Below are 10,997 nucleotides of genomic sequence, written 5' to 3'. Positions count from 1 at the left end.
GACCTTTGACATAAACAGATCATAAACAGACTGAAGACAGGCAAATACATCATTAAGTGACACAACACAAGAGCAGGGATAATGAAGCAGTAAGTGACAGCTTTGGCCATCAGCTAAGAGCTGAATCAACCAAATTTTCTACCTGAGGATTTCCGTGCTGCCTGACATAGGAAAGACAAGATGTGCTAAATCTTGACTTTCACAGGAGTTTAGTCCCATTTCCACGTGACATTCTTGAATTCTTGTGAGTAGTGGAGAAATGTGGTCTAGGTGAGTGTGTGGCTACATGAGGACACAGCTGACTGGGAAAAGGTATTGAAAGGGCAGTTTCCCATGCTCAGCCCTCAGACAGGGCCTGGTCTTGGTTTAGGGGTAGTTGGTGCTTTCATCAGTGATTTTCACCTGCAGCACCAGTCTGCAAGAGTGATTTTCTTGAGAAGGTGAAGAACCTGAAATAAACCTGCTGATAAGAACAAATATAAGTCTCTTCTGTGATTTGGGAAAAATCAACATTGCAGACGCTGGCTGGGGAATGAGTGAGGTTGCTCTGTGGGAAAGTAGCTGGAGATGACAGTGGGTCCTGCAGGGAGCGTGAGACAGCAGCAGCCCAAGTGAGAAGAGCAAAATCAGACCAGGACATACGAACAAGGTGTTTGTAAGACACCTGATGTGATCCTGCTGCATTTAAAGAGTGTCAGACTCAGCACTGAATCCCACTTGGGGCTCAGCGTTTCAAGTTGCCGCTCTTGGAGAAAGCCCAGGGAAGAACAAGATCAGAAATTCAGAAAACATGACATACTGGAGAAGGCTGAAGGGTAGCTTAGTATCACAACACAAAGACTACAGGGAAATAAGATAAAAGTCTTTAAATGCATAAAGCCCTGCTACAAAGTATGAGATAATGGGCTATTGCTTGTTTTCAGGTGGGTAGAAGAAGCCATAGACTCACCCTGCAATGATTGCGGTAAAAGGGATTAAAACTTGTTTTTCCTGGGACCCGTCGTCACCACTAGAGGCTTCTTTTAGGAAGAGTTGAGACAAAAGCTCCACCAGGAAGGGTTTGATTTGTTTGGGGGCAGGCAGACAGGCTAGGTGACCTTTCAAGGGCCTTCCAGGCTTATTTTTTATAATTCTGTGAACACAGATACTAAAAAATGGGAAGGTAATTTTGCCTGTGGCCAGTCTGTTCAGGACTGGTCCTTGCCAGGTGTGTTTTGCTTCAGCTGTGAAGGTTTCCATTAGGTTGTTGTTGGTTTGTGGTTTTTTTTTTGGTTTTTTTTTTTTTTTTTGGGGGGGGGGGTTATTGTGGGTTTTTTTTTGTGGCTTTTTTGTTGTTGTTGTTGTTTTGTTTTCTTTGGTTTGGGTTTTTTTTGGTTGATTGGTTGGGGGTTTTTTTTGAGTATTGGGTTTTTTTGATATTTTAGTTTATTTTTGTTATTTTATTTGGTATTATTAGTTTGGATTTTTTTGGTATTTACTCCTAACTTTTTTTTTTCCCCTATCCAAATTTTCCCCTGTTTCTGTACATCTCTCTGACCCTGCTTTTCCTGGAATGGTCATATGCCTTGTGTGATTCCCCGAAGCTCTGCACAGAAAGGCCATTTCTTCCCAATCCAGTGTGCCACATGTGTAATACACAGCATCCAGGAGCATCCTGGGGCAGCCCCCATGTCTCTCATGAATTCACTGCTGACAGACTCGTGGTGTTCCAAGCTTGTGCCTCACTCCTGGTCTCAGCCCTGTCTCAAGGCCCCTGCAGGTCGTCTGTGGGCTGGGTGTTTTTGTGTTTCTAAAACAGGAGCAACAACTGTTGTCCCCCTCCATCTGTGGGCTTGCAGATGTCAACTCTCCAGTGTTTACACGGAGCTTGTGCAATGGGAGTTTTTCTATGTGCATTAGTAACATGAGGTATTTTTGCTCACGATGTTTAAGATCAGAGTTAGTCATTAGATCACCTATGCTGATCTACCCGACTGCCTTGTCTTGTTACCCTTTCTGGATCCAAATAACCTGGGGTTTCACTAATGCACAAAAGCATCAGGTCTGGAGGAGCAAGGGAGTTCATGGTTTGGTCTTATTTAATCCCTGACAGTTAATCCACCAGCTAATCAGCATTGCTCAGCAAATGTATGTCGTATTTCTTATGCAGGGTTGTCTGGCTTTTAATTTCCAACCATTGATTCTTGTTCTGCCTTTTTTGGCTAGAATAAAAAGATGTTAGCACATGGTATTTTCTTACTATGAGAGTACTTGTGCATAGCAGTCAAATTTCTTGAGCTTTTTTAAGAAGAAAACAGGTTGAGCTTGATTCTGTCACTGTGGGGTGCATTCTCCTGCAACTGTGGCTTTTCTGTGCCTGTTTTCTGCACTCTCTCTCATTTCACAGAATAATTTTGGCCTCAGGGACTCTGGCAGTACAGCCTGCTGGTTGGGCCTTGATCCGCTCAATTTTGGAAATGTCTGAAGATGCAGATTCCATCACTTCATTCAGTTTTCAAGCCACCTTCTGTCTTTCCCCTTCCAGCCCATACCTCCCCACTCTGTCTGCTGGATGCTGTGGGAAATATGGGGGGGTGGGAATCACATTTACATGTCTCACTTCATCTGTATCTTTTTAAAGTGGGACACCAGGCTATTCACAGTATCTCAGGGTCAGCATCCTGTGCTGCAGTGCCTCACAACTCCCATTTGCTGCACTCCCAGCTCTGGTGCCCAGGACTGCATTTTATCATGTGGTCCCAGCACTGAGCTCACATCCAGTTGTTCACCCTCAGGACCCCAAACCAACCCCTGTCAGAGCCAGAGTCTTCTGTTAGCCCCTGCCACCCAGAGGGACAGCCAACACACCAAGCATTCCACAAGCAGGTACTCCATCTTTTCCATGACTTGTAGGGCTGCAGCCAGTGTTGGCAGCAGCAAACTGGTGCCAACTCTGAGCTGGCCTGTGCCTGCCATGGGTACCTGGAGACCAGTGCTGACACCATTGCAGCAACTTCTTCCTGCTGAGAACAACTTCTAGAGGCCAATCAGGGTGTAGGAAATGGGTGGGCAATCAGTATTAATTAAGACAACCAGAATGTTGTTAAGCACCTCACAGATACCCAAGGCTCTGACACCTCACTGCTCCCTGTTTCTTTAAAGCCATTCCTTTTGATCCTGAGGGCAGTTCACATCCCTGCTTGAGACACAGTCAAACGTCTTTGTTCCCCATTTTCAAGCAGGATTTCCTCAGAAGATCCTTGGAAGAAGCCATGGACTAACAGTACCTTCACCATATATGGTGCATTTCATCTTGGCTTTGGGAGTGAGCGTTGCCCTGCGTGCCGCGGGCGTGCGTTATCCAGCCCAGCACCGCTGGCTGCTGCAGACACCCAGGGCTGCAGCACAAATCAGGTACCTTTTGGCCAGGCTTCTGCTTTTCCTTCCTGCAATGTCTGCACTGGACGAGTTTGTCCTGTGCAGTGCTGATGAGTGGTGGTTCTTACGTGTGCTTTTACAGTAGCATTTCAAAGGGCTGATTGCAAGGAGGTGCATGCACATTTCCTGTATGTCTGGCCAAAAAGATGATTCTTGAGAGCACCAGAGAACCCTGCAGTCCTGCAGAACATGCCATTATGATATTCACAAAAGACAGCTTTTTGTCCAAACCTGGGAAACATCATGGAAGGTGCCAGCATTATTTTTCTGCTTCTGGATTTGCTTGGTTTTGTTTCTCATTCCGTCACTCCATGACTGTCCAGCTGGCTTATTCCTGCACTGCACGGGTCCTAGCCCTGTGAGATGAGGTGGCGAGATGTGTCTCATTTGGGATGGAGCCTCAGGTTTAGCCTTGCTCTCTCCTGGCAGCTCTGAGGTGGCCAAAGTGTGAGAGCAGCTGCTGCAGTGCTGGTGTGACAGGCTGGGGGAGTGCAGGTGTCCAACTGCAGAAGCCAGGTATGTTCCCAGGTGCCAGCCATGCCATCAGCGGCACCTTTTGTACAGGTCAGCCTCCTTAAACCTGCCCAAACATGCCAGAGACTCTAATGGCCAGGCAGGAGGACAAACTCGGTGCTTCCAGGTCTCCTCTCATGACATCCGCCAAGTCCCCTTCCCGCACTAATCTTGTCCTTCTATCCAAAACAATTATGGAGGGCTTGTTGTTTTTGGCACAGCCCTTTATTTACAAATCCCATCCTGCTTATAGCTCATGGTTTCATTATCCTCTAGATGTTTACAGAGCTCCTTTTCTTAATATTTGTGCCATTATTTTACTAGGGATCCGGGTGAGACTTTCCAGACAGTAATTGTCCAGCTCATCCTCTCCCCCACCAGCTCTTTCTGCAGAAGTGCACATCTGCCCACTGTCCCTGCCAGCCCAGGGCACCCAGAGGGACAGGGATGGGCAGGATTGTGGGCAGTGGAAGAGGGTTGTGGGGAGGGATGTGCAGAGGGAACAGCTGCCCTGCTGCACCCCACTGCCCACAGGACCTCTGATGTCCCCTTGAAACTTTGTGCTACTAATGAGCCCCTCCCAGCCCCTGCTCCCCCTGCAGCCCTGCTCTCCCGTTTCTCAGGGCACAGGTGCACATCCCTGGTTGGGGCACTGCCCCTCTGCAGGCGTGCAGCTGCGTCCTGGGAATGCAGACAGTGCAAACCTGTCGCTGGGATTTGGGGTCATTAGCATGGTGCAGACGTGGGTCGGCGTGCATGGCTCTGATGCTGGTCCCTGCCCCTGGGCTGTCTGTCACAGGGGCTTGTTTAACCTTCTTTGCAACAATATCACAGTCTTTAATCTGTTTCTCCTCATAACCCTGCTATGAGGTGAAGGATAGTTATCCTCATTTCAGAGGTAGGGAACTGAAGGGATTATTTTCAAATGTAGATCAGTGTGTAATGATGCAGAGATAAAGATTTTAAAAACATGCCTGAGACAACAGCCGTATGGTGTGTAACTGAGCTGTGTTCTGCAAATCCCATTAAGTGCCTCTGCCTTTTTCAGCTGATGCTCTCTTGGGGCAGACCTGACATGGGGAAATGCCACGCAGGCTCCAGCCTCCTGGTCCATGGGTTGGACCTAGGCAGGGCAGGGGGAGACAGAGCTGAGCTCCTGCCTGCTGTTCAGTACCCTGGGTGTGCTCTGGGTGCGTGGAGCTCCAGGCACTCACAACTGAATTGCATCAGTGAGTGCATAGCTGTGTTTGGGAATGAAACTTAAAGCCTGTTTGTACTGCAAATGTGCACATAGAAGTGAGGTGGGAAATACATAGGAGTGCTTGAACAGCATCCCTGTGGCTGTGCAATGCAGCAGGGCCAAGATGCTGAATGAGGAGCCAGCAATGGCAGCAAGCTCTTTGCTCTCACTACTCAGAAAAATGATATGGACAGCAGATTTGGTTAAAAACCCCCAGCTGTGGTTTCTGTGCCGTGATCCTGACAAGAGGCATTCCTGGCTGCCGTGGGGGCCTTTCCTGGTGGCCGGCCAGTGGGGCTGGGTGCAGGTCTCAGGGCTGCTCCTGGGCAATTGTTGCTGTGCTTGTGGGAATGCGGCAGCTGGTGCAGTGGGGAGGTCAGTGCCTTTGTCTTGCTGCGGGGAGTTTATCTCTGCGGATCTTGCCTGCTTTCCTGGGTCAGGCTTTACCTCCGCTGTTATCAGCAAATGCAGGAACAGCCCGCTTCAGAGCTGGGCTGCATAGGAACCTCTCGACCCCCTTGTAGGGGGAGGCAGCACTTTCACATCTCTCCCACGCTAATGGGGACCCAGCTGGCCAGCGATGGGATCAGATGTGCCATGCCCTGTGGTTGCTGTTCCTCCTTCACCACTTTGCCAGTGCCATTGCTGTGCACCCCTGTCCTGTGGGATGCAGGCAGCAGTGAAGGAGGAGGCAGCAGAGCTGGAAGGGCTCTCCCTGGCCTCACCTCCCGCTGGGCTCTTCACCACAAACACAAGGGACAAATCCCCAGTGGCAGCACTGATTCCCCCTTCTCTGCTGGCCTGCCCTGTCCCAGTGCACCCTCCCCTTCTCAGCAGCTCCGTCCGGACCCCTCCAGCTGTCTCCACAAACCCAAACCATTAGCATTTCCTGTTCAAACATTTCCAATAAATAAATGGAGACATCATGCCACAAGCCTGCAAGTGACCCAGAGGCGTGTCCAAGGCCGGGATGGACACGACCACCCAGCGCCCGACCCCCTGGCTGGGCGCCAGCCCTGCCTTTGTTTGAATTCCCGGGTGAGTAAGCGCTTGGCTGACGCCAGCTGAAACGCTGCAAGAAATTATTTTTGATATTAAATAAATTGTTTTCAGTAAATCTGCTCCTACACCAAGGTCCAGAAGCTACCCGCAGTACTGGGCTCCCTGCAAGAGAGCTGAGCTCCCTTTCCTTGGCCTTGTCCTGGCTGTGCTGGGGGACACACCCTGTTCAGAGGGGTCCAGCTGGGACCAGCTGTGCTGCAGTTGCCTCAGCCCCATGGGCACAGCTCCCACAGCTGCCTGGCAGCCTGGGTACACCATGGCAGAACAGCTCCCTGCAACTCATCCTGTGTCTCTATCCCAACCTTTGAGCCAGGCTCACTGGGGAGAGGGCAGAGGCTTGGCCAGGAGGCTTGCTGACTTTGGGAATGGCAGCTATCTCCTCATGTCAGATATCCCAAAACCCATTTCCTTGGCTGTGCAGAAGTCCATGCCTTGACATAGAAGTGCCTGTCCTTTCCCCCTCTGGTCTTCTACACCCTTAGGAAACCACCTTCAATGCACCAGGGTACCAGGTGTCAGTGCCTGAGCAGGTCACAGTGCTCTGATATCTGCCAGCAGGTGCTGATGCAAAAGCAAAAATTAGGGGAAACTCCTGAGTGCCTGTGGGAATGAGTAGACACAGAGTGGGCAAGCATGGCCATGAGTGGTCCATAAGCCAAAGCTAGGATTCCTGGGACCTCAGAACTAATGTGCAAAATGGTTTTAGAGAAATAGCAAACCTCTGACTGTGCACAAGAAGCTGCAGTGGCTGGAGAGGTTTGAGCCTGATTAGGTGGGTGGATATGCTCCTTTTTGGGGTGCACAGACTTTGTCCTTGCTGCCCTGGGTTGTTCCCTGGCTTTCAGCTGGAAGCAAAGATGGACTTGGAGCTAACCAAGTTCTGTCATGGTGGCAATTAGAAAAACTAACAAAATACCAGGAAGATAGCTTTCACTATTTTTTTTTTTTAATATATGTTTCACTGAAGCCAAAACTTCCTGTAGGAACATGATGTTTAAAGGAAAAATTTTCCTGTTGAAATTTCTTGCAGTATTTGAAGGGATTGAAATATTCTTTGAAAGACAAGACATATATTCTGCTCCAGAAGCATTCATTCAGTGGGATGTTATGCTCTGGCATTATAAAACTTCAGAAACTGAAATGCAGTGAAGTCACATTTTAAATAAGCTGTTTTATGGACAAACAATAACATATTTTCTGATTTTGATTTCTTTCATTATAGACCTCCTGCTTTACTCAAGGGAATCTCCTGTTTCTCCCAGCCAGGTGAGAGGGGAGGTGGGCTGACGTGTCAGGGGGCTGCCACGGGCACAGTGCCCAAGCAGACAGTCTCTGAGTGCCCAGGTGTGGATCTGCTGCTCAGCAGAGTGGGAACCGATTATTTTTGTGCCAGTGTGTGCAGGCCCTGGCACTCCCTGTCTGTGTGTGCCCTGGGGCTGGTGGGGCAGGAGGGCAGGAGGTGGGTGCTGCAAGGCAGCGTGGCCGGGAGCCTAGGCTGGGGGGCACCTGCAAGGCACTGTCGGGGCCCGTCCCGGCCGCTGTCCGGCCCCGGAGCCGCGGGAAGGGCCCGACCCGCCCCTGACGGTGCCCCTCGGCAGGACCTGCAGCCCCCGCTGCCACCAGGGCCCGATGCCATCAGCACTCGCAGGCGCTGACAGATGGACCCACGGACCCGGCAAGGGGCTGGCGGGGGCCGGAAACTCCTGATCCCTCTTTATCTGTCCCTCAGCCTGCTCTCTCCTCCCTGTCATGCTCTGTGTCTCGCCTGGTATCTCACACTCCTGTTCCTGTGCCCTGCCGGCTGCTGCTGGGGCTGCCCAGGCTCACAGCGCGCTGCGGCCAGGCACGGCCCCAGGCTCCCGCAGGCCAGGCACAGGGTGAGGCTCTGGACCATCCTCCCCTAGGACTGGCTGGGCTTGGTGCCTGTAAGCACCACCAGCTCTGAGCGAGGGAAGGCACCACAGATGCCCTCATGCCATGTCTGCATGCTGAGCATCAGCCACAGCGGCAGGCAGGTGCCCGGGACAGGGCTCCATGGCTGCTGTGCACTGCAGGTTGGAGTGGGAGGGAAGGATCAGGCTCAGCTCAGTACACTGTGAGGTCAAGGAGTCTTGCTGCTGTCTTCCTCAAATATACTGCCTAGGCCTGGGTCCAGTTGGGTACCAGCTCAAAACTAATCCTGAGCATTTCACTTGGCTCTCATAACATTCCCAATCCCCACTGCTCCATTGCAAAGCCACCGTCCCAGCTGGGCAGGGTGGCAGTGGAGGGGTCAGGATCCAGCAGTTAATGTAGCTGCCCCTAAATGCACTGCCAGAGATCAGCTAATCTGATAATTACAGCAACAAAAGCCATTTAGACAAACCATGACCTGACCTCCAGAGCTTGGAATGAAAACATTTTACCCTCCTCTGTCTGGATCCTGCACTGAGAAAACATCTGTATTTGGAGGATGCTGGGAAAACAGCCTCCGCACGGCACCCGCTGGGGACAGCCTCAGCTCTGCTCCGTGCCACACGCTGCTTGCACCAGCCTTGGACTGGGATGGGCAGGCTGCTAAACCCTCACTGTGATGCCAAGATCGACAGTGTCCCAGCACTGGGCAGGGCACTCTAGGGAGGATGAGGCAGAGGCCAAAGGGGTGCGAGGGTGAATCTTGTGGGAGGGAGTGAATGAGATGGGGTCAGTGCAGCTCACCCTCATAAAAAGCTTTTTTTTCCAAGACCACGTGAGGCTTGCTGGTGTGGGGAGGCCATCACCTGGTCCCCAGTGGTGGCTGTATCCCTGCAGCAGGCTCTGCAGGAGCCAGGCTGGCTGTGAGCCCCCCTGCCTCTGGCTCCCAGAGGAGCTGAGTGCGGGGGGCCCTGTCTGCATGCGGCACGGCCGTGCGTGCCCGGGGGCTTCTTCGCTCTCTGTAAGGTGTGCAAGCTTTCCCACTGAGTGGCAGGTCATTGCTGGCTGTCAGTCCAAGGCAGGAGATGAAGGAAGAGATGCCTCAGGGCTGGCTCCCATGTTCCTCCTGCTTTTACATACGTGTTGGTGGCACCCTTTGTGTAGGCTGAGGAGATGAAAGCTCAGGGCCAGAGGGATCTTGCTAACGCAAAGCCACCCAGCTCGGGGGCCCGACAGCCTGCTGCTTTGTCTCTTATTGTCTCACTCTTGCATCTCTTCCCAGTGGAGTCCCATCCGTGCCGTCAAGGGCACGGGACGCCGGCTGAGCCGGAGGCACCAAGCGCTCTGGCAGGTAACTCCTGCTGAGTCAGCGACCCCGGCCTCGCAGGCACAGGCAGCGGCACAGACGGTTCGCACCAGACTGGCAGCACTGAGCTCACACTGCCCAGCAGGAGCTCCTGAGGAAGGGGAACAGAACGGTGCTGATTTGGGGAAACTGCATTTTTTCCTGCAACGAGCACTGCTCAGCCTGCTCTGGCAGTCCCAGGCAGCAGCTTGGTGCAGCCAGCTTGGCAGGCAGCACCCCTGTGCCTTTGTGACTTCCCTGTTCTGCACTGGGAAAGCACTTGGCCATGTCCCCAAGTATCCCAGTGCTCTTTGGAAAGTGGTAGGATTAGAAACCAGTAAGTGCAGTGAGAGCCTGATAGTCTGGGGACTCCCTAGCACTTCTGTCTGCTCCAGAAATAGGATCTGTCTGTTTTTCCCATTGCAGCATTCCACTTGTGCAGTGCTTTGCTCTTTGTGAGCAGAAAACATGACTCACCCTGCAGTGGGCTACCCTCAGATCCCTCTGATGCCCTTGTTTTCATCGGTTGCTTCCTTGCCCAGCATCTCTCATTTAGCAGAATCCACTGACCTTGAGAAACCCAGAAATTCTTCATCCAGTTGAGATTAGAGTTAAGATTAGGGCTAGAGTTAAGGGTAGGGTTAGATTTAAGGGTAGGGTTAGGGTTAGGGTCTGGATGCCCCCGACAGCAGCTTGGCCAGGTCAGGTGTTTACAGAGGTCCACAGCTATTGCAGAGAGCAGACCTCAAGCTCTTTTGGGGTTTCCATGTAGCTTTTTCTCCAGGTGTGAATGAAATTTTGTCCAAGTTGGACTAAAAACATCACCAAGGCCAAAGCTTTGGTCTATCACTGCTGTTTTGCTCCTCTGCCTTTCTCATTATTCTGTTTTCTCTGAAGGCAGAAGTGCTGGCACGCTACTGTGCCGACAGACAGCTCTGCCTGTTCCCCACTCTCATGCTAAGCAGAAAGTGCACTGGGCAGTTCTTCCAGGTGCTGCCCGGAGCTGGGGGAGGCGAGGGCTGTGCCCCTGGGCTCCCTCCTGGGCAGCCGGGCTGTGGAGCCACCTTGGGCATGGCAGGGGACAAGGATCCAAACTGGTTTTCAGAGGGATTTTGGCTGACTTAACAAAGGGAGCGTACAACACCGGTTGTCTGCAAAAGCATTTAGGGACAGCATGGCCTTTATGTCACGAAGGCAGGTATGTGAGGTATGTGTCACGCTGTCAGAGCTGTTATTTGAGATGTCCTTCCCGTCTCCCTCAAAGCCTTTCCCAGATGTAGCAGGTTTGAGGGCAGATTCTCACAAACTTCAAAAGCTGCTCGAGATAGGTGGCTGGTCCCTAACAGAGACAGCCACGCACGGGGAGGCACCGACCCCTCTCCCCGGGAAGGCTTGGGGCCAGCCTCGGGTGGGCCGGAGCCGTGGGTGCCGCTCCCCGCGGGGGTTGCGGGGTGGGCAGTGGGATCAGCGGCGGGATCAGCAGCGAGAATCAGCAGCGGGATGGGCGGCGGGATCAGCAGCGGGATG

Source organism: Melospiza melodia, chromosome 9 (genome assembly GCF_035770615.1).
Source record: "Melospiza melodia melodia isolate bMelMel2 chromosome 9, bMelMel2.pri, whole genome shotgun sequence".
Lineage (NCBI taxonomy): Eukaryota > Metazoa > Chordata > Aves > Passeriformes > Passerellidae > Melospiza > Melospiza melodia.
Note: the sequence above shows the minus strand (reverse complement) of the source record.